Source organism: Scyliorhinus torazame, chromosome 24 (assembly GCF_047496885.1).
Source record: "Scyliorhinus torazame isolate Kashiwa2021f chromosome 24, sScyTor2.1, whole genome shotgun sequence".
Taxonomy (NCBI): Eukaryota; Metazoa; Chordata; class Chondrichthyes; order Carcharhiniformes; family Scyliorhinidae; genus Scyliorhinus; species Scyliorhinus torazame.
In genome coordinates, this window is record NC_092730.1 from 55,371,907 (window position 1) to 55,394,489 (window position 22,583).

Genomic DNA, 22,583 nt, shown 5'->3' on the forward strand with positions numbered 1-22,583 from the left:
AAACTCCTGCCCAAAACTGGTGTCGTGATTTAAATCGATTATCAGACAGAGGATTAGGAATATCGGTATAGAGAATGGTGCAAGAAGATTCACTCCTCAGTGCATTCCAGACCCGAAGCACTCGTTGTGCAAAAGTGCTTCTTTTTCAAACATCACATCTGCTTCCTTTGCAAATCAACGGAAATCTGTGCCCTCTCATTCTTGCTCTTTTTACTCGGGGGAACTGTTTCTCTCTAGTTACTCCGCCTAGCCCCCTCCTGATTTTGAACATCTCCATCATATCTCCTCTCTGCCTTATCCTCTCCAAGGAGAACGTTCCCACTATCTCCAATCTAGCCTCCTAAATGGAATCAATCCTGTAAACCTCTTCTGCACGCTGCCCAATACGTCCACAGCCTTCCAATATTGTGGCTCCCAGAGCTGTGCAAAATATTCCATCTGATGTCTAACTGGCGCCTTGTACAGATTCAGCATAACCTCCTTGCTCTTGTTCTCTTTTCCACTCGTAAATAAGCATAAGATTTGCTTTATTACCTGCTCTCTCCACCTGTCCACCTTCAATGATCTATCCACATACACACCCAGCTCTGTCTGCTCCTTCGTTCCATAAATAGTTGAGGGGCAGCACGGTAGCATAGTGGTTAGCACTATGGCTTCACAACGTCGGGTCTCAGGTTCGATTCCCGCTTGGTGTTCTCCGTGGGTTTCGGCTGGGAGCTCCGGTTTCCTCCCACACTCCAAAGATGTGCAGATTAGGTGGATCGGCCATGCTAAATTGCCCTTAGGTTAGATGGGGTTGCTGGGATGTGGGGATAGGGTGGAGGTGTGGGCTTCATGGGGGTGCTCTTTGAAAAACCGGTGCAGATGCTATCGTCCGAATGGCCACCTTCTGCACTGTAAATTGTGTGATTCTATACTTCCCTACCGAAATGCATCATCTCACACGTCTCCAGATTGAAAATCATCTTTTGTTGTTTGAAGTTCTAGACTGTCCGCGTCTCAGTTTTCAAAATTTCCAAGTCTGTACCATCCCCAAATTTGAAACTGTTCCCTGTACACCATGATCTACAAATTGTTATATATCAGGGAAAGCAAATGTTCCAGTAGGAACCCATGTGAAACACTACAAACCTTCTTCCAGTCCGAAAAGTCTCTATTGACCATTATATTCTGTTTCTGATTATTCAACCACATTTATATCCATATTGCTACTGTCCCTTTTATTCCAGGAGCTACACATTTCGCTAATTCTGTGCAGTTTTGGTTTCCTTATTTAGGGAAAGATGTAAATACGTTGGAAACGGTTCAGGAAGGTTTCCTCGATTGGTGGAGAGAATCCTTCGAGACAGGATATACTCCCATTTGGAAGCAAATGGACGTATTAGTGAGAGGCAGCATGGTTTTGTGTCTCACTAACTTGATAGAGTTTTTCGAAGAGGTCACAAAGATGATTGATGCAGGTAGGGCAGTGGATGTTGTCGATATGGACTTCAGTAAGGCCTTTGACAAGGTCCCTTATGGTAGAGTAGTATAAAAGGTGAAGTCACACCGGATCAGGGGTGAGCTGGCAAGGTGGATACAGAACTGGCTAGGTCATAGAAGGCAGAGAGTAGCAATGGAAGGGTGCTTTTCCAATTGGAGGGCTGGGACTAGTGTTGTTCTGCAGGGATCAGTGCTGGGACCTTTGCTGTTTGTAGTGTGTATAAATGATTTGGAGGGAAATGTAACTGGTCTGATTAGCAAGTTTGCAGATGACACAAAGCTTGGGGGAATTGCAGATAGCGACGAGGTCTGTCAGAGGATACAGTAGGATTTAGCCCGTTTGCCGACTTGGGCGGAGAGATGGCAGATGGAGTTTAATCCGGACAAATGTGAGGTAATGCATTTTGGAAGGTCTAATGCAGGTAGGGAATATACAGTATTGAAAGTCAGAGCGATGTATGTCTACAGGTCCAGAGGTCACTGAAAGGGGCAACACAGGTGGAGAAGGTAGTCAGAACGGCATACGGCATGCTTGCCTTCATTGACCGGGGCATTTAGTACAAGAATTGGCAAGTCATGTTGCAGCTGTGTAGAACCTTAGTTAGGCCACACTTGGCGTATCGTGTTCAATTCTGGTCGCCGCACTACCAGAAGGATGTGGAGGCTTTCGAGAGGGTGCAGAAGAGATTTACCAGGATGTTGCCTGTTATGGAGGGCATTAGCTATGAGGAGCGTTTGAATAAACTCGGTTTGTTCTCACTGGAACGACGGACGTTGAGGGGCGACCTGATAGAGGTCTACAAAACTATGAGGGGCATAGACAGAGTGGATAGTCAGAGGCTTTTCCCCAGGGTAGAGGGGTCAATTACTAGGGGGCATAGGTTTAAGGTGCGAGGGGCAAGGTTTGGAGTAGATGTACGAGGCAAATTTTTAACACAAAGGGTAGTGGGTTCCTGGAACTCGCTACCGGAGGAGGTGGTGGAAGCAGGGACGATAGTGATATTTAAGGGGCATCTTGACAAATACATGAATAGGATGGGAATCGAGGGATACGGACCCAGGAAGTGTAGAAGATTTTAATTTAGTCGGGCAGCATGGTCGGCACACGCTTGGAGGGCCGAAGGGCCTCTTCCTGTGCTTTACTTTTCTTTGTTCTTTGTTGGTCTTTGAGCGGATTTGCTATTGAGGAAAGGTGAGACAGACTGCACTTGTTTCCAGTGGAGATGTGAAGTGTGACAGTTGATCAGATTGAAGTACAACAGATTTTGAATGGTCTTGACAAAGTGGACGTTGAATGGATGTCACTGCTTGTGGGTGAGAGCAGAACTACTGGGCAGCGAATAACAAGCAATTAACACGGTTTCGATTCCCGGCCATCGCAATAATGGTTTGATCGGAAGCGTTTGCGTGATTTCGTGGGTTTCACACTGAGGAAACAGAGCTGGAAGAAGAGGCTGGAGGGAGGACTCCGGGTAAAATTCCTCTTCTCTTGTAGTAAATAGTCTGGATGGATTGTTCACATCCGTCCGAGAGTGGAATCTGGGATCTCCGCTCTTATTCTGGTTTATTATTGGATATTGTTAAATATCCTTATTGCCCCTCTGTGGGATATTCCATAAGACCATAAGACATAGGAGTGGAAGTAAGGCCATTCGGCCCATCGAGTCCACTCCGCCATTCAATCATGGCTGATTTCAACTCCATTTACCCGCTCTCCCTCCATAGCCCTTAATTCCTCGAGAAATCAAGAATTTATCAACTTCTGTCTTAAAGACACTCAACATCCCGGCCTCCACCGCCCTCTGTGGCAATGAATTCCACAGACCCACCACTCTCTGGCTGAAGAAATTTCTCCTCATCTCTGTTCAATAGTGACTCCCTTTAATTCTAAGGCTGTGCCCCCGGGTCCTAGTCTCCCCTGCTAATGGAAACAACTCCCTTCATCCACCCTATCTAAGCCATTTAATATCTTGTAAGTTTCTGTTAGATCTCCCCTCAACCTCCTAAACTCCAATGAATATAATCCCAGGATTCTCAGACGTTCATCGTATGTTAGGCCTACCATTCCTGGGATCATCCGTGTGAATCTCCGCTGGAACCGCTCCAGTGCCAGTATGTCCTTCCTGAGGTGTGGGGCCCAATATTGCTCACAGTATTCTAAATGGGGCCTAACTAATGCTTTATAAAGCTTCAGAAGTACATCCCTGTTTTTATATTCCAAGCCTCTTGAGATGAATGACAACATTGCATTTGCTTTCTTAATTACGGACTCAACTTGCAAGTTTACCTTTAGAGAATCCTGGACTAGGACTCCCAAGTCCCTTTGCACTTCAGAATTATGAATTTTGTCACCGTTTAGAAAATAGTCCACGCCTCTATTCTTTTTTCCAAAGTGCAAGACCTCGCACTTGCCCACGTTGAATTTCATCAGCCATTTCTTGGACCACTCTGCTAAACTGTCTAAATCTTTCTGCAGCCTCCCCACCTCCTCCATACTACCTGCCCCTCCACCTATCTTCGTATCATCGGCAAACTTAGCCAGAATGCCCTCAGTCCCGTTATCTAGATCGTTAATATATAAAGAGAACAGCTGTGGTCCCAACACTGAAGTTATATTCTTGGAAGTTATTATATAAACTTTTCCTCTTCTCGCTGTTAAAGGATTTTCAAACATTGAAACACTCCTGGTTCTATCTTTACCAAATGCCATGACTGTGTTAATAAAACATAACCCATTCCAATCAGTGGAGATGTGATGTTGGCACCAATAAAACTCACGCACCACAGCAACAGGACTCTGTTTCCCGCCGAGAGCGTCGATTGAAGAGCTTCCAATTTCGTTACTTTGAACTTCACAGTGATGTAATGCTGTCTGCTTCATTCCCGGGACAATTTTCCGGATCACACTGGAAGCAACACTTTGATTCTAATTTACTGAAAAGAAAATGCGGATGTGCTGGGGAAGAGCGACTTGTTTACTTTTGGTGTGAGTGAGAATAAAAATAGCAGAGGATGGTTCCGATACATCGACCTCTGGGTTATGGGCCCAGCACGCTTCCGCTGCGCCACTCTGCTCTTTTGTTCCACCGTGTCCACAATTGCTGTTCTGTGCCAGCCAGATAACTATTCACTGCCTCCATTTTTTCCTTCAATCAAGAACCCACGTGTTGTGAAGCTCACTCTGGCAGGACAATAACACGGAACATCAGCACGTCTGTAACAGACAGAGGACAGAGAAAGACACACCGAAAAGCAGGAAGAGACTATCAGGACAAACACACAATGACACACAGAATAGGTGCCGAGCAAACCAGCAAGATATTGAGATAGAACAACTAACTATTTAGTAAAATGTGTTTTCTGTTTTACAATCATAGGCCCCGTTTGTAAATATAAATCCTGCTGTGCAATTGTGCTCTCCGTTGTGTAACCGTGCTCCCTGATGTGTAACTGCAAACTCTGATGTGTAACAGTGCTCCCGGCTGTGTAACTCTGCTCTCTGCTGTTTAACTGTGCTCTCTGCTGTGTAACTGCACACTCTGCTGTGTAACTGAGCTCTCTGCTGTGTAACTGTGCTTTCTGCTGTGTAACTGAGCTCTCTGCTGTGTAACTGTGCTTTCTGCTGTGTAACTGAGCTTTCTGCTGTGTAACTGAGCTCTCTGCTGTGTAACTGTGCTCTCTGCTGTGTAACTGTGCTCTATGCAGTGTAACAGAGCTCTCTGCTGTGTAACTGAGCTCTCTGCTGTGTAACTGTGCTTTATGCTGTGTAACTGTGCTCTCTGCTGTGTAACTGTGCTCTCTGCTGTGTAACTGAGCTCTCTGCTGTGTAACTGAGCTCTCTGCTGTGTAACTGAGGTCTTTGCTGTTTAACCGTGCTTTCTGCTATGCAATTGAGCTACCTGATGTGTAACTGCACTCTCTGCTGTGTAACTGTGCACCCTGATGTGTAACTGCACACTCTGCTGTGTAACTGTGCTCTCTGCTGTGTAACTGTGCTCTCTGCTGTGTAACTGTGCTCCCTGCTGTGTAACTGTGCCCTCTGATGTGTAACCGTGCTCTCTCCTGTGTTACTGTGATCCCTGCTGTGTAAGTGCACACTCTGCAAGTGCACACTCTGCTGTGTAACTATGCTCTCTGCTGTATAACTGTGCTCCCGGCTGTGTAACTGTGCTCTCTGCTGTGTAACCGTGCTCTCTGCTGTGTAACTGCACACTCTGCTGTGTAACTGTGCTCTCTGCTGTGTAACTGTGCTCCCTGCTGTGTAACTGTGCTCTCTGCTGTGTAACTGCACACTCTGCTGTGTAACTGCACACTCTGCTGTCTAACTGTGCTCCCTGCTGTGTAACTGTGCTCCCTGTTGTGTAACTGTGCTCTCTGCTGTGTAATTGAGCACCCTGCTGTGTAACTGCACACTCTGCTGTGTAACTGTGCTCTCAGCTGTGTAACTGTGCTCTCTGCTGTGTAACTATGCACCTTGCTGTGTAACTGCACACTCTGCTGTGTAACTGTGCTCTCTGCTGTGTAACTGTGCTCTCTGCTGTGTAACTGCACACTCTGCTGTGGAACTGCACACCCTGCTGTGTAACTGTGCTCTCTGCTGTGCAATTGAGCTGTCTGATGTGTAGCTGCACTCTCTGCTGTGTAACTGCACACTCTGCTGTGTAACTGAGCTCTCTGCTGTGTAACTGTGCTTTCTGCTGTGTAACTGAGCTCTCTGCTGTGTAACTGTGCTTTCTGCTGTGTAACTGAGCTTTCTGCTGTGTAACTGAGCTCTCTGCTGTGTAACTGTGCTCTCTGCTGTGTAACTGTGCTCCCTGCTGTGAAACCGTGCTCTCTGCTGTGTAACTGTGCATTCTGCTCTGTAACTGTGCTCTCTGCTGTGTAACTGCACACTCTGCTGTGTAACTGCACACTCTGCTGTGTAACTGTGCTCCCTGCTGTGTAACTGTGCTCCCTGCTGTGTAACTGTGCTCTCTGCTGTGTAATTGAGCACCCTGCTGTGTAACTGCACATTCTGCTGTGTAACTGTGCTCTCAGCTGTGTAACTGTGCTCTCTGCTGTCTAACTATGCACCTTGCTGTGTAACTGCACACTCTGCTGTGTAACTGTGCTCTCTGCTGTGTAACTGTGCTCTCTGCTGTGTAACTGCACACTGTGCTGTGGAACTGCACACTCTGCTGTGGAACTGCACACCCTGCTGTGTAACTGTGCTCTCTGCTGTGCAATTGAGCTGTCTGATGTGTAACTGCACTCTCTGCTCTGTAACTGTGCTCTCTGCTGTGTAACTGTGCTCTCTGCTGTGCAATTGAGCTGTCTGATGTGTAACTGCACTCTCTGCTGTGTAACTGCACACTCTGCTGTGTAACTGAGCTCTCTGCTGTGTAACTGTGCTTTCTGCTGTGTAACTGAGCTCTCTGCTGTGTAACTGTGCTTTCTGCTGTGTAACTGAGCTTTCTGTTGTGTAACTGAGCTCTCTGCTGTGTAACTGTGCTCTCTGCTGTGTAACTGTGCTCCCTGCTGTGAAACCGTGCTCTCTGCTGTGTAACTGTGCTTTCTGCTCTGTAACTGTGCTCTCTGCTGTGTAACTGTGCTCCCTGCTGTGTAACTGTGCTCTCTGCTGAGTAATTGAGCACCCTGCTGTGTAACTGCACATTCTGCTGTGTAACTGTGCTCTCAGCTGTGTAACTGTGCTCTCTGCTGTGTAACTATGCACCTTGCTGTGTAACTGCACACTCTGCTGTGTAACTGTGCTCTCTGCTGTGTAACTGTGCTCTCTGCTGTGTAACTGCACACTGTGCTGTGGAACTGCACACTCTGCTGTGGAACTGCACACCCTGCTGTGTAACTGTGCTCTCTGCTGTGCAATTGAGCTGTCTGATGTGTAACTGCACTCTCTGCTGTGTAACTGTGCTCTCTGCTGTATAACTGTGCTCTCTGCTGTGCAATTGAGCTATCTGATGTGTAACTGCACTCTCTGCTGTGTAACTGTGCACCCTGATGTGTAAATGCACACTCTGCTGTGTAACTGTGCTCTCTGCTGTGTAACTGTGCTCTCTGCTGTGCAATTGAGCTATCTGATGTGTAACTGCACTCTCTGCTGTGTAACTGTGCACCTTGATGTGTAAATGCACACTCTGCTGTGTAACTGTGCTCTCTGCTGTGTAACTGTGCTCTCTGCTGTGTAACTGCACACTCTGCTGTGTAACTGTGCTCTCTGCTGTGTAACTGTGCTCTCTGCTGTGTAACTGTGCTCTCTGCTGTGTAACTGTGCTCTCTGCTGTGTAACCGTGCTCTCTGCTGTGTAACTGCGCTCTATGCAGTGTAACTGTGCTCTCTGCTGTGTAACTGTGCTCTCTGCTGTGTAACTGTGCTCTCTGCTGTGTAACTGCACACTCTGCTGTGTAACTGTGCTCTCTGCTGTGTAACTGTGCTCTCTGCTGTGTAACTGTGCTCTCTGCTGTGTAACGGTGCTCTCTGCTGTGTAGCTGCGCTCTCTGCTGTTTAACCGTGCTTTCTGCTGTGCAATTGAGCTTTCTGCTGTGCAATTGAGCTACCTGATGTGTAACTGCACTCTCTGCTGTGTAACTGTGCACCCTGATGTGTAACTGCACACTCTGCTGTGTAACTGTGCTCTCTGCTGTGTAACTGTGCTCTCTGCTGTGTAACTGTGCTCCCTGCTGTGTAACTGTGCCCTCTGATGTGTAACCGTGCTCTCTCCTCAGTCCCGTTATCTAGATCGTTAATATATAAACACACAATGACACAAACACACAATGACACACAGAATAGGTGCCGAGCAAACCAGCAAGATATTGAGATAGAAAAACTAACTATTTAGTATCATGTGTTTTCTGTTTTTGTGCTCCCTGCTGTGTAACCGTGCTCCCTGCTGTGTAACCGTGCTCCTGCTGTGAAACCGTGCTCTCTGCTGTGTAACTGTGCTTTCTGCTGTGTAACTGTGCTCCCTGCTGTGTAACTGTGCTCTCTGCTGTGTAATTGTGATCCCGGCTGTTTAACTGAGCTCTCTGCTGTTTAACTGAGCTCTCTGCTGTGTAACTGTGCATCCTGCTGTGTAACCGTGCTCTCTGCTGTGTAACTGTGCTTTCTGCTGTGTAACTGTGCTCCCTGCTGTGTAACTGTGCTCCCTGCTGTGTAACTGTGCTCTCTGCTGTGTAATTGTGCTCCCGGCTTTTTAACTGAGCTCTCTGCTGTCTAACTGAGCTCTCTGCTGTGTAACTGTGCTCTCTGCTGTGTAACTGTGCTCTCTGCTGTGTAACTGTGCTCCCTGCTGTGAAACCGTGCTCTCTGCTGTGTAACTGTGCTTTCTGCTGTATAACTGTGCTCCCTGCTGTGTAACTGTGCTCTCTGCTGTGTAACTGTGCTCTCTGCTGTGTAACTGTGCTCCCTGCTGTGAAACCGTGCTCTCTGCTGTGTAACTGCACACTCTGCTGTGTAACCGTGCTCCCTGCTGTGTAACTGTGCTCCCTGCTGTGAAACCGTGCTCTCTGCTGTGTAACTGTGCTTTCTGCTGTATAACTGTGCTCCCTGCTGTGTAACTGTGCTCTCTGCTGTGTAACTGTGCTCTCTGCTGTGTAACTGTGCTCCCTGCTGTGAAACCGTGCTCTCTGCTGTGTAACTGCACACTCTGCTGTGTAACCGTGCTCCCTGCTGTGTAACTGTGCTTTCTGCTGTGTAACTGTGCTCCCTGCTGTGTAACTGAGCTCTCTGCTGTGTAACTGTGCATCCTGCTGTGTAACCGTGCTCTCTGCTGTGTAACTGCACACCCTGCTGTGAAACCGTGCTCTCTGCTGTGTAACTGTGCTTTCTGCTGTGTAACTGTGCTCCCTGCTGTGTAACTGAGCTCTCTGCTGTGTAACTGTGCATCCTGCTGTGTAACTGTGCTCTCTGCTGTGTAACTGTGCATCCTGCTGTGTAACCGTGCTCTGTGCTCTTTAACTGTTCTCTCTCTGTCCTGGAACCGTGACTCTGCCGGGGACAGATCTTCACTGTGGTTGTGTCAAACCATTCCCTGTTGTGTAAATGTGTTCCCAGTTGTGGAAATATGATCCGTCTGAAGCAGAACCTTTCTCCGCCATTACTGAGACTAAATTTTAATTCTAGATTTATTAAATCTTGTCACGAAAGGTGAGTTCAGGCCTCTGGATTCCCAGTCCAGCGACATAACCTTCTGTTCCTGTTATCAAAACAGTTCGTTCATCTCAACATTCTCAATACTGAGAAGTCGTGGCGCCAAATCTAATGTTTTTTTTCCCACGCAGATTCAATCCCTACTCATCGAAATACTGGGACACCGTTCATCGCATTCCTGCAATCCCGCGTGTCTGGTTTTACAATGCTTTCTATAGAACGAATTGGCAGTACAGATATAAGCTGCGATGGCCGAGTGGTTAAGGCGTTGGACTCGAAATCCAATGGGGTTTCCCCACGTAGGTTCGAATCCTACTCGCAGCGAAATAATGGAAATATTGGAGCCATTTGTTCGAAAAATGCGGTGTTGTTTTCATCATTCAATGTTTTCTGTTGAAATGTCATTACATAAGAATCTTCTTGTGCCCTGAAGCTGTGTTTGTCATTCTGCTTTCGCTCTGAATTTTCTGATTTGTCAGGACAAGATCACCACTTCAGTAACGTTCATATTAACTTCATCAGGAACCAGAATTGTGAAAATTCACAAAGCAATGTGAAATTTATTTTTGTCACATCTTTTGCCAGAATTTATCATATGTCAGAATTTTTAATGTCTCTTATTGTGAAACTGACCAGCCGAACTGAAAGTTCTAAATAAAGCAGCGCAACAAATTGAAGGCTTGTCAACAGCCGGGAAGGGAGCAATGCTCCCCATATACCGTCACTGCCGACTCACCATGGCCCAACTATTGTTTATCTTCACTTTGCATTTGCTTGAGAAACTGTTTTTAATCATTCTTACAATGTTTATGTAATTTCACTCCAATTTAAGAATGTTCCGAAAGTGTCCGTGTCACACGGCTCCCGTTCAGCCAGGAGATGGCACCAGTCCACAATACATTTATTGATGCTATTTATTTCTGATGTTCTGTGTGTAACAACAATCGCTTACTGTCACAAGTCGGCTTCAGTGAAGTTACTGTGAAAAGCCACTTTCCGGCGCCTGTTTCGGCAGGCCGTACGGAACCATTACATAGGACTCTTACTGCGGCCTGAGACCTCAACTCGTTCTTGTGTCCCGATGCTGCCGTTTGTAACCTGCTTAAATCATCACTTTTATTAATTAGTCATCATTTTGTAAGTAACCTAGGTGCTAATTTCACCAGGTACCAGGAGTGTCCATAACACAGTTTGTAAACTGAAATGTACTTGTCTCATTTTTTTGGCCCGGATAGCCCAGCTGTTTACTATTGTTTCTAACTGAGAACTCATGTGTTCTAAAAACATTTGTACTGAAAAAGAATGAAGCTCGATTTTAAGAAAGAAGCGCACAAATGAAGATTATTTTGTGTATTGTATTTGAGGAGTGTCCAAATTTAAAATGCTCATGAATGAAAGTGTCTTTGCCGAACGCCTCCCGTTCAGCCAGGAGATGGCACCAGTCCACAATAAATGTATTTATGCAGTTTATTTCCAATGTTATGAATCATTACATAGGGCTCTTACTCTGGCCTGAGAGCTTACCTTGTCTCTGTGTCCTGAGGCTGCCATCTTCACCCTGTTTAAGCAATCATAGAATACTTCTTGTGCAGAAGGAGGACATTCGGCCCATCGAGTCTGCACTGATCACCCCAAGGAGCACCCAACCTACGGCCCATACCCACGTAAACGTTTGGACACAAAGGGCCAATTTAACATGGCCAATCCATCTAAACTGGACATCTTCGGACAGTGGAGGAAACTCACGCAGACACGGGAAGAACGTGCAAGACTGTAACCCAAGGCTGGAATTGACCCCGGGTCCCTGAGTGTTAACCACGGTGACACCCAAAAGCCGACTCTGGTGGGATTTGAACCTACCGCCTCATGGCCACGAATTGCATGTTTTTGTATTAGTCGTCATAATGTAAGCCATGATGTGGGGATGCCGGTGTTGGACTTGGGTGGGCTCAGTAAGAAGTCTTACAGCACCAGGTTTAAGTCCAACAGGTTTCTTTCGATTCACCTGAGGAAGGAGCTGCGCTCCGAAAGCTAGTGATTCGAAAGAAACCTGTTGGACTTTAACCTAGTGTTGTAAGACTTCTTATCACAATGCAAATACATCAGTTGCTGATCTCATCAGGCTCCAGGAGTGTCCCTAAACTGAATGTTGCTTGTGTCGTTTTACTGACACGATTAACCCAACTTTTCAATCTTGTCTCTATTTACGATTTGTTATTGTTTACTAATATTACTTACATTTATTATTACTGTTATTATTATTTACATTGTGTATTTATGCATGTCTTATGTTTTACATGTATGAACCGATCTGTCTGGACTGTATGTAGAACAATACTTTTCACTGTACCTCGGTCCACGTATTATGGGCCAGGGTTTAGAGAACCCCAAAGTATATCACGGAGTTCACCTGACCCACAACTTTAAATACATTTTGGTTATGGGGAGCACAAGGGCCCATTTTACAGGTGTGATGCAACAGAGATCTCAAGTATGTTTAAAACAAAAGTATTTTAATTACATGAATCCAGTTAACATTTTATAAACACCAGTAAACAGTATATCAACTACAAATCCTGACCACTCCCCAAAAGATACAGGACTCTATAGACAACCCTTGATAACTTTCCAAACACCATCTGGCCTTTGCTTTCGAAATCCGACCAACTGTCCTGGCTTGAAACAATTCACACCTCTTTAACCTGGGGTTACCCCTCTCTCTGGCTCTGTAAAGACTTAATTACCTGCAAATGCTCGCATTTAACATCTTGCATCTTTGACTTTGTCCATATAAATGTTTCTGGAACCTACCTCTCCATTCAGCTGGGGAAGGAGCAGCGCTCCGAGAGCTAGTGATTTGAAACAAACCTGTTGGACTTTAATTTGGTGTTGTAAGACTTCTTACTGTATGTGAGAAGGGATAGAATCTCCGTGGAAAAAGACCATTGGATTTGGAGTCCAACCCTTGAACTATTCGAAAATCTCAGCTCCCTAAACGCACTGTTCGACTGATTAAATTGTTGGTGTAACAATATCAGTTACAGATATTCCAGAAATTCATGTTTTTTTAAAAAAACATTGCGGTCAGTTGGGCGCAGTTGGTGAAGAAGTGCAGTATTGACTGTGGTGCATTATCTAACCAATCAGAAAAGGTACCAGCTTACACCTGACTAAAGTTAACCAGCTCCGATGCCTTTCAATTCCAGATTTATTAAATCAGTGAATTTAACTGTCACCAGAGGCCGTGTTGGGATTTATTCTCTGTCCCAAAGATTAGTTCGGGCCGCTGGTTTCCCAATCCAGTGTCATAACCTTTCACCCCAGTTAACAAAAACCGTCCATTCAGCTCATTACTAAACATCTTCCTGAGGAGATTAGAATTCCCGCCACAGAATCTTATTGAACCGATTGACACAAAACATTTTGTTCTGGATGAAGCTTCGATTGTTTATCCAGATCAAACAGAAATTGTGGATTCCTTAGGATCTAAGCAGAGTACCAAGATGAGAGACAATTGAATGAACAAAATAGCAAGAAAATAGATTCTGAGATAAGTCGGGAAATGTTTAGACGGAAACGCGGAACTTTGAGCTGAGGAAGGAAAACCAGCAATGTGATTTCTGTTTGAAACGGCCGCGGCAGGGCTCGAACCTGCAGTTTACTGATATTATCAGTAGATTCACCTTATCCGTTAGGCCACGCAGCCACCTGCTGGGCTCAGGTAACTGATGTTAACATCATGTGAGAAAATACTGTGACTCGACGTGTTTCATTTCTGTGTTTTGATGATCCGCTGATTCCCAGATTCCATAAAATACAAGGGAAAGCTCCAGCTGCCGTACATGGTCATTTTCGACGTCGAAAACTCCTTTCACCCTGTGAGCCGTGAAGATTCATGGAGCAGCATCCACAAACTCGGCTGCTTCCGGACATGTGTCACATCCTCTGCCTGCTCCACAATCACATACAGTCAGTGATCCTCACCAAGTGAACGAACAGAAACTCCCCTCAATAAAAACTGCAGAGAAACAAAGGGAGCGTCATTGCACCAATTCACTTTTCCATTTTCCTCACTTCAATATTGTACCTGTCACCCAGCAACTTCCCCACAGGACTGGAGAAAATCAAAGGAAGGACAGGAAATTGTTCACACTCCAACCATCTTCATTGGAAAGACAAACTCGATCTTCAGTCATTGAGCTCTAGGCTGTAGGTAATGTTTGTGTGGGTGCTGACTCAGAAACGTAGCCCAGGTCACTGCAGTTATGGATTTGATATCATTTGCGCTGGGAGTTTCTGATAGTGCATCGTGTGTCAGGATGGCCGAGCGGTTCTAAGGCCAGTTCGCAGTTCAGGTAGCAGTCTCCTGTGGAGGCGAGGATTGAAATCCCACCCCTGACATTGACTGTTCCTCCGCGAGGGTCCATCCAACCCCGCGGGATCTCTCACCTGGAAACACAAGGGGAGCAGATACAGAGAAACAGCGACCACCTGCAAGTTCCACTCCGAGACACACACCATCCTGGGAAATATATCACCCTTTCTGTGGCTGGCTCACAATCCCGGAGCTCCCTCCCTAACAGCACTGTGTGTGTACATACACCACATGGACTTGCAGCGGCTCAAGAATCACGTCACCGCCAAATTCTTAAGGGTAATTAATTTTGGACAATAATTGTTGACGGATTCAGCGACACTCACATCCCGTCAAATATTTTAAAAAATATTTTGGAAACCGAGTCCCCTGAACTCAGCTCAGAAAGTTCACAAATCACAAAGCAAATTACTTCAAATATTGATCATCATAAATAATAAACACAGGAAATGCTGGAAATGTTCAGAATTAAACAGCATCTGTGGGGAGAAAACTAGAAGCAGCGTTCCAGCTCTGTGATTGGATCATTTCCTTCTCTCTCAGTGTGAAATCCTGGACTCAGCTGATAAACAGCAAGATGCCAATCACCAGTCATCAGTATCAGAAACAATGAACCTTTAGGATAGCGAGGCCGAGCGGTCTGAGGAGATGGGTTTAGGTTTCAGTCTCTTCGAGGATGCGGGTGGAAATCCAACCGCTGCCAACATTTGTAGGAAAAGCGGTGGGAAATGGAAATAAAAGTGAACGATATTGCAAAGCACTTGCTCTTATCCCAAAAGATCTTTCCGTTACTGACATTGTTGTGTCCTGTGTAAGGCGAGCTGAACTGATTTGGTGCCGCTTGTTCTCACCTTGCAGCCCGTCAGTCTCCGTATTCCAGGGACCATTTATGACATCATCAAAAACGCCCTCCCCTGCTCTCCCCATTCACCAGACTGAAGGGACAATCCCCTCCGCGACCGCTGCTCCACCGCCAATATCCGCTCACTTTCTATCTGCACCTTTCTTTGCAAGTGCAGGAGATGCAACTCCTGCCTTTTTACCCCCTCCCTCCTCATTATCCAAGGGCCCAAAACACTCATCCCAAGTGAACCAGTGAGACACTTGTGCTTTTCAGTTTAATCTCCTGTATCATAGATTATCATCGAATTTACAGTGCAGAAGGAGGCCATTCGCCCCCATCGGTATTTGCTGCCACAATTTGGTCTCATCTACTTCAACAGGTCAGATAACAGACTGTGACCGCTTTGATAAATCTCTGTTCAATCCACAATCATGACTTTGAGTTTCCTGCCACTTGTCATTTCAATTCTCCACCTCTCCCACTCTGACCTTTCTGTCGTTGGTCATCCGTGTTCCAATGGCGATTAACGGAAACTCGAGTAAAACCACCTCAACATTTAAGTAGCCACCCACAGAACTCCGTCCTCAACATCGAGCTCAGTAATTTTAGATTATGTTTTGTTTGGTGTGTTTCTTGCCCGTCCCTTTTTTTTTGCTTCTAATTGCATTCATTCATTTTGCACTTGGACGGCGGAGAGACAGCTGGAGATTTTTCAAGAATGAATTGTAGAGCGCAAGGCTCAGACAGCTGAAGACGCGGCCGCCATTGATGGAACAATGAAAAGTGCAAATGAGCAAGAGGACAGGGATGGATTCAGAAAGAGAAAGGGAAATGTCTGGGAATGGAACCGGAACTCCAGTCTGGTAAGTGAGAAATCTCCCCCTGAACCGCTAATGTTCACACAACCGCTCATTCCAAGTGTCCAGTCGGAAACCTGCCTGAAGGAACATGCAGTCTGACAGAGCGCCTGTGATAATCCTCCACTGTCTGATCAAAAGCTGCAACATGAGCTGTTCATCACAGCTGGGATAAACGTGTTGGTGTTAGCATTCAGTGGTGTCGATTCACATCATCCTTGTTTGGAGCTGCCTGTGAGGATCAAACTTCCCGCTGATATATCTGCCCAGTTTGCAATCTGTCTGAGGAGGGAACAGACTGACTCTGGTCAGCAGCTTTCAAAGATTTTATTTGAGTCCAGAATGGGATTTCTTCTGTGACGTTGTTCTGATGGGAAAGGGGAGAGTGACTGGAGTCGCCTTTCAGAAGGAAGTTCGGGGCGGCAGTTTCACTCACCTGGGGACATTGATAAACCTGTTGCTGATTTATTCAAACCTTGCCTAAAAACCGACTCTGGTGGGACTCGAACCCACAACCTTTGAATGTCTCATCACGACAGCGACTAGAAGTCCAACGCGCTATCCGTTGCGCCACAGAGCCACACCTGCAGCGCTTTCACATCCCCATATGAGGATTTCTGTAGTTTTCCAACAGGCAGTTCAAAAGTTCAGTAATTCGCACAGTGACGACATTTCAAAACTACTTCATTGTCTGGGAATGTTTTGGGCAGCCCTGTGGTTGTGAAAAGCGCTTCAGAAATTCTAGTAAAACTCCGAAAGGACACAGCCAGGTTGGTGCAAAGGGAGGACATGTAGCAGACAAGGAATGAGGCGATTTATTTTTGTAGGAATAACAGAAGTAAACAATATAAAATAAAGTGTCTATTTACAAAAAAGAGTGCAGGAACAGCGGGACATGTGTCCAAATCATTGAAGGTGACAGGGCAGGCTGTAAGAGTCGTTTATAAATCAAACAGTGTCATGACTTTATTAATAGCGGCACAGAGTACAAGATGACAGAGGGGTCATCTCTCCCTTTTCAGCTCCTGACTGCAGAGGTTTTTCTTGTGAAACCGTTTATTGGAAAACCTCTTTCCCTGGAGGGAGGCGGGAGTTTGGAACTGTTGGAAGTGTTTAGATGGGCATTTGCGATCCCAGGGTACACGAGGCGATGATCCAAGTGCTGGGAAATGGGATGAGAATGGTTCGGTGGTTGTTTCTGACCGGCACAGATGCGATGGGCTGAAGGGCCATTTCTCTGCTGTCTGATTCGATGACTTTATGAATGAAATGCAACATGTGTTTGCAGCTGTCTCTGTTTATATCCTGTTGTATTCACAGGAACAAACAAACTGGGCTGGTCGTTGAGCACCTCGAGACTGTTCTGCCCTACATTTAGATTGAGTAAGGGCTCTGTGTATTTTAACTCCAGCTCCCTGACTGGATTTCAGAAACCCTCCACAAACGGCAGTCTTATTGAATAATACCGATCCCAGAGATGGATAATCAGTGATAATCACAGCCAGAGAGACCTGCAATAACCCTCAGAGCAGGAAAGACAACTCATTGTCCTTTGGCCCAACAGCAAAATACTGCGGATCCCGCAAATCTGAAACAAAGACAGAAAATGCTGCAAATATTCAGCTGACACGGCAGCTTCTGTGGAGAGAGGAACAGGTCGTTCCAATGAAGGGTCAGGATCTGAAATGTTAACTATTTCTCTTGTCAGTGATACCACAGATTCGTAAAATATTTCAAGCATTCCGGTTTGTTCAGCTAAACATCCTCACACTCTGTAGCTTAGATCAATCCCAGCAGGGTGTCACTGCGTTTGACCTGATCTGTGTGATTAAACACTTGCTCCATAAAGTCATAGAGTCATAGATGTTTACAGCATGGAAACAGGTCCTTCGGCCCAGCTTGTCCATGGTGCCCAGTTTCTATCACCATGTTAGTCCCACTTGCCCACATTTGATCCATGTCCCTCTATATTCACCCTGCCCAGGTAAATTTGATTTGATAAAATTAGCATTTGATAAGGTTCCCCATGGTAGGCTTATGCAGAAAGTAAGGAGGCATGGGATAGTGGCAAATTTGGCCAGTTGGATAACGAACTGGCGAACTGATAGAAGTCAGAGAGTGCTGGTGGATGGCAAATATTCAGCCTGGATCCCAGTTACCAGTGGCGTACCGCTGGGTCCTCTGCTGTTTGTGATTTTCATTAATGACTTGGATGAGGGAGTTGAAGGGTGGGTCAGTAAATTTGCAGACGATACGAAGATTGGTGGAGTTGTGGATAGTGAGGAGGGCTGTTGTCGGCTGCAAAGAGACATAGGTAGAATGCAGAGCTGGGCTGAGAAGTGGCAGATGGAGTTTAACCCTGAAAAGTGTGAGGTTGTCCATTTTGGAAGGACAAATATGAATGCGGAATACAGGGTTAACGGTAGAGGTCTTGGCAATGTGGAGGAGCAGAGAGATCTTGGGGTCTATGTTTATACATCTTTGAAAGTTGCCACTCAAGTGGATAGAGCTGTGAAGAAGGCCTATGGTGTGCTCGCGTTCATTAACAGAGGGATTGAATTTAAGAGCCGTGAGGTGATGATGCAGCTGTACAAAACTTTGGTAAGGCCACATTTGGAGTACTGTGTACAGTTCTGGTCGCCTCATTTTAGGAAGGATGTGGAAGCTTTGGAAAAGGTGCAAAGAAGATTTACCAGGATGTTGCCTGGAATGGAGAGTAGGTCTTACGAGGAAAGGTTGAGGGTGCTAGGCCTTTTCTCATTAGAACGGAGAAGGATGAGGGGCGACTTGATAGAGGTTTATAAGATGTAAAGGGGAACACATCGAGTAGACAGTCAGAGACATTTTCCCCGGGTGGAACAAACCATTACAAGGGGACATAAATTTAAGGAGAAAGGTGGAAGATAGAGGAGGGATATCAGAGGTAGGTTATTTACCCAGAGAGTAGTGGGGGCATGGAATCACTGCCTGTGGAAGTAGTTGAGTCGGAAACATTAGGGACCTTCAAGCAGCTACTGGATAGGTACATGGATTACGGTAAAATGATATCGTGTAGATTTATTTGTTCTTAAGGGCAGCACGGTAGCATTGTGGATAGCACAATTGCTTCACAGCTTCAGGGTCCCAGGTTCGATTCCGGCTTGGGTCACTGTCTGTGCGGAGTCTGCACGTCCTCCCCGTGTCTGCGTGGGTTTCCTCCGGGTGCTCCGGTTTCCTCCCACAGTCCAAAGATGTGCAGGTTAGGTGAATTGGCCAATGATAAATTGCCCTTAATGTCCCAAATTGCCCTTGGTGTTGGGTGGAGGTGTTGAGTTTGGGTAGGGTGCTCTTTCCAGGAGCCGGTGCAGACTCAAAGGGCCGAATGGCCTCCTTCTGCACTGTAAATTCAATGATAATCTATGATTAATCTAGGACAAAGGTTCGGCACAACATCGTGGGCCGAAGGGCCTTTTCTGTGCTGTATGTTCTATGTTCTATGTAAATATCTCACTGTATTTTAAAGGAAAACATTGTACCGATTCTACACTGCCTCTGGCAGCCGATTTCGGATGCTCACCACCCTCCGCGTGAAAGCAAATCCTCTCTGGTCTCTTTTGCATCTCTCCCCTCTCACCTTAAACCTATGCCCTTTAGGCTCCTCTACCTTTGGGAACATATGTTGACTATCTGCCTGATCTATGCTCCTCATTATTTTATATTCCTCTATCAGTACACCTCGAAGCCTCCGACGCTCCAGGGAAAAAAATCCAAGCCTGTCCAGTCTCTCCTTATAACCCAGAGGACCAAGTCCTGGTAGCATCCTCGTAAATCTCTTCGGCACTCTTTCTAGTTTACCAATATACTTCCCATAATAGGGTGACTAGAACTGAACATAGTATTTCATGTGTGCTCTTACCAATGTATTGTACAACTTCAATAAGACGTCCCGACTCCGATATTCAATATCCTGACCAATAAAACCGAGCATGCTGAATGGCTTCTTCACCACCCTGTCCACCTGCGACTCTACTTACAAGGAGCTCCGAACTTGTACCCCTAGATCTCTTTGTTCTGTAATTCTCCCCAAGGAATACAACAGCGCAAAATCAGTCTTTGTTCCAGAATTGCAGGTTTAACTTGCCCTTCACTTTCCAGTGGATAATTTACAGACATTTTAACAGAAGGACTGAATTCAGTCCAATGGTTAATGCTTTCGACTAGAAATCAGCTGGATTTTTCCCTTTGACTTCAGTCCTGCTCCCAGAGAATCTGTTCAGTCGTTAAAATAATGTTTTCTTTTGAATCCTTTATTTCCACCGAATGTTGACGCTGAAATTCCTCACAGTTCTCTCCATTGTTATCTACTCTGCGGTTATTGACTGCACCGTCTATTTGAGACATGCTCACAGGGCTGTGAGAGAGGCTTTCTTTCAGGTTTTAGGCCTCTTTTGGTCATTAAACAAAAACCGGATATCTGCAGAGGAACTCGGAATACCAAACCTCTCTTCCCAGGATGAACTTAGTCAGGGGACAAAATGTTGTTTGAATACAGAATAAAAGGTTTGAGGATTTGGGGTGAGATTCCTGGAGATTTGGGAAGAGAGCGATGTTGTGGAGCATTGTGACAATAGCAGGATACGAGTTTGGGAGATTACCCAGTCTTTGTGGGGGGCTGGGGGAAGGAAATTGTCTTGCCTGCCCATCCAAGTTGAATGTTGGGGTTGAGATGGTGATCAGATTCCGTGCGGAGGGTGAAATCCTTTCACTGAATTTCACGTTTACAGCTCAGGTCCTCGAGGAATCGCTGCTGTATTCCCAGGAGGTGGTGGTCTCATTCTTAAAGCAAAAAACTTCAATCCAGGACCGGTTTGTCAATAAGAACAAGATGGAGGATTGGGATGATATAAACTGTTCAGCACTGATTCATTTTATTCATTGTTGTGTCCTGGAATAAGCAAGTGGATTGTAGCTGTCCATTAAAAACGCAAATAGAATTCGGAAGTTTCTGGCCAGTAACTTCACAATGTCCACTATTACATCACTCAGCATCCTCAGCTGCATCTCATCTGGTCCACATGACATGTCACCGTTACCTACAGCCAGTCTTTCTCATTCCTCTTTGACATAAGTTTTATACAAAAGAAAACAATTACGAATGGTCGATGAGGAAAGTGAGCACTTTTATTGAAGGGAGTTTAAAGAAACCTTTGTGATAAAGAAGTGGGATTAGGGAAATGAAAGTAACAATAAGTGGAATGAAGGCACGGGTTGTTCCTGGGCTGACTGCAGAATTTGCTGTTTATTTATTCAATAGAGATTTCAGGCCAATTGTATTTGATGTCATTAAGGAGATTAACATTGAAGGAAGCATGTCATTGTCTATAATGTGTGATTACCTCCTTTTATCAAAATTGCTCTGATAGATGGGATTCAAAGAATTGGAGTCATATGGTATTCCTGTGGATTGTTAGATCCTTGCGAGGGTTCAAACAAATCCTTTGGAAAACCGCCAAGACCGAGGAGATTGTGCAGTGGAGATTGACTGGAGTGGTATCAGTGGTGAAGGGTGTGCTTCCGGAAGATGTATTTCCAATATTGCAAACCAGGCTGCAGATTCACGACCTTCTTACCAACTTCTCATCGATGAAAAGGATGCACTGGTGAAAATCTTCCATGAATCCTTAAATTCTGGAAAATCGCAGCGTGTTTACTTCAGACAGGCATCATAATGAGCGCAGGCTGGTAGTGCCGGAGAGCCTGTTCCTGTGCTGTACTGTTCTTTATGGAAAACTGCCAACATAACACCCTTATTCGAAAAGGGAGGGAGACAGGAACAGATAACTAAATGCTAGTTAGCATAATATCTGTCATGTGGAAACTGTTAGAGTCCATTCTAAAGGATATAATAGCAGAACATTTAGCAATATATAACATAATGAAACAGATTCAGCATGGCTTCAAGAAGGGCACATAATGCATGACAATCTGTTCGATTGTGGTAATGATCAGGATAAATAAAGGGGAATCCTGCCTCCAGCTGCCTCCCTACCTCCAGTTCCCTCCATCTGTTCCTCTCACAATATCACCCATTGTGTCACTCACCTCTTTTCCCCCCTCTCACCCTTCCTCGCTTTTCCTAGCCGCCCTCTATCTCTAATCTATTTCCCTTTCTCTGGGATCTGCCTTGTCTCCAGGCTCCCACTGACCCCGGGTTCGGGGACTCTCAGGCCGGCCAGGGCTCTTTAACCGGCACAATTCACAGGAAAAGTGACTTCAGTTTCCACAATATCATCCGCTCTCTCTGAAACCCCCAAACTGAAATTCAGACTCACCGTGAAGGTGTAGACTGCGAGGGCAGCATGGCGGCACAGTGGTTAGCACTGCTGCCTGACGGCGCCGAGGTCCCAGATTCGATCCCGGCTCTGGGTCATTGTCCGTGTGACGTTTGCACATTCTCCCGTGTTTGCGTGGGTTTCGCCCCCAGAATCCAAAGATGTGCAAGCTAGGTGGATTGGCCACGCTAAATTGCCCCTTAATTAGGAAAAATGAATTGGGTACTCTAAATTCTTTTAAAACAAGGTGAAGACTGCGGGTCCCGCTCCTGCTGTTTAATACAGATCACTATAACTGGGCACAGTGAGCAGAAAGAAATTCGTGTTCTTTGTGTAAATTTCACTCCAATTTCAAACGCCCCTGAATGAAAATGTCGGTGTCACACGGCTCCCGTTCAGCCAGGAGATTGCACCAGTCCACAATAAATGTAGTTATGCAATTTATTTCTGATGTTCTGTGTGTCATTACATAGGACTCTTACTCTGATCTGAGACCTTACCTTGTCCTTGTGTCCTGATGCTGCCCTTATCATCCTGTTTCGGTAATAACTTTTTACTGGTATTAA

At 45.7% G+C, this 22,583-nt stretch overlaps 2 non-coding genes across 2 annotated transcripts; one reads left to right on the forward strand and one right to left on the reverse strand.

Moving 5' to 3' along the window:
- Positions 1 to 9,872: 9,872 nt before the first annotated feature.
- Positions 9,873 to 9,954, forward strand: trnas-cga (transfer RNA serine (anticodon CGA)). Its single transcript has one exon. It is a non-coding gene; the product is annotated as a tRNA-Ser (tRNA).
- Positions 9,955 to 16,194: 6,240 nt separating this feature from the next.
- Positions 16,195 to 16,286, reverse strand: trnar-ucu (transfer RNA arginine (anticodon UCU)). Its single transcript is given in 2 exon segments — positions 16,195 to 16,230; positions 16,250 to 16,286. It is a non-coding gene; the product is annotated as a tRNA-Arg (tRNA).
- Between the last annotated feature and the right edge of the window lie 6,297 nt (positions 16,287 to 22,583).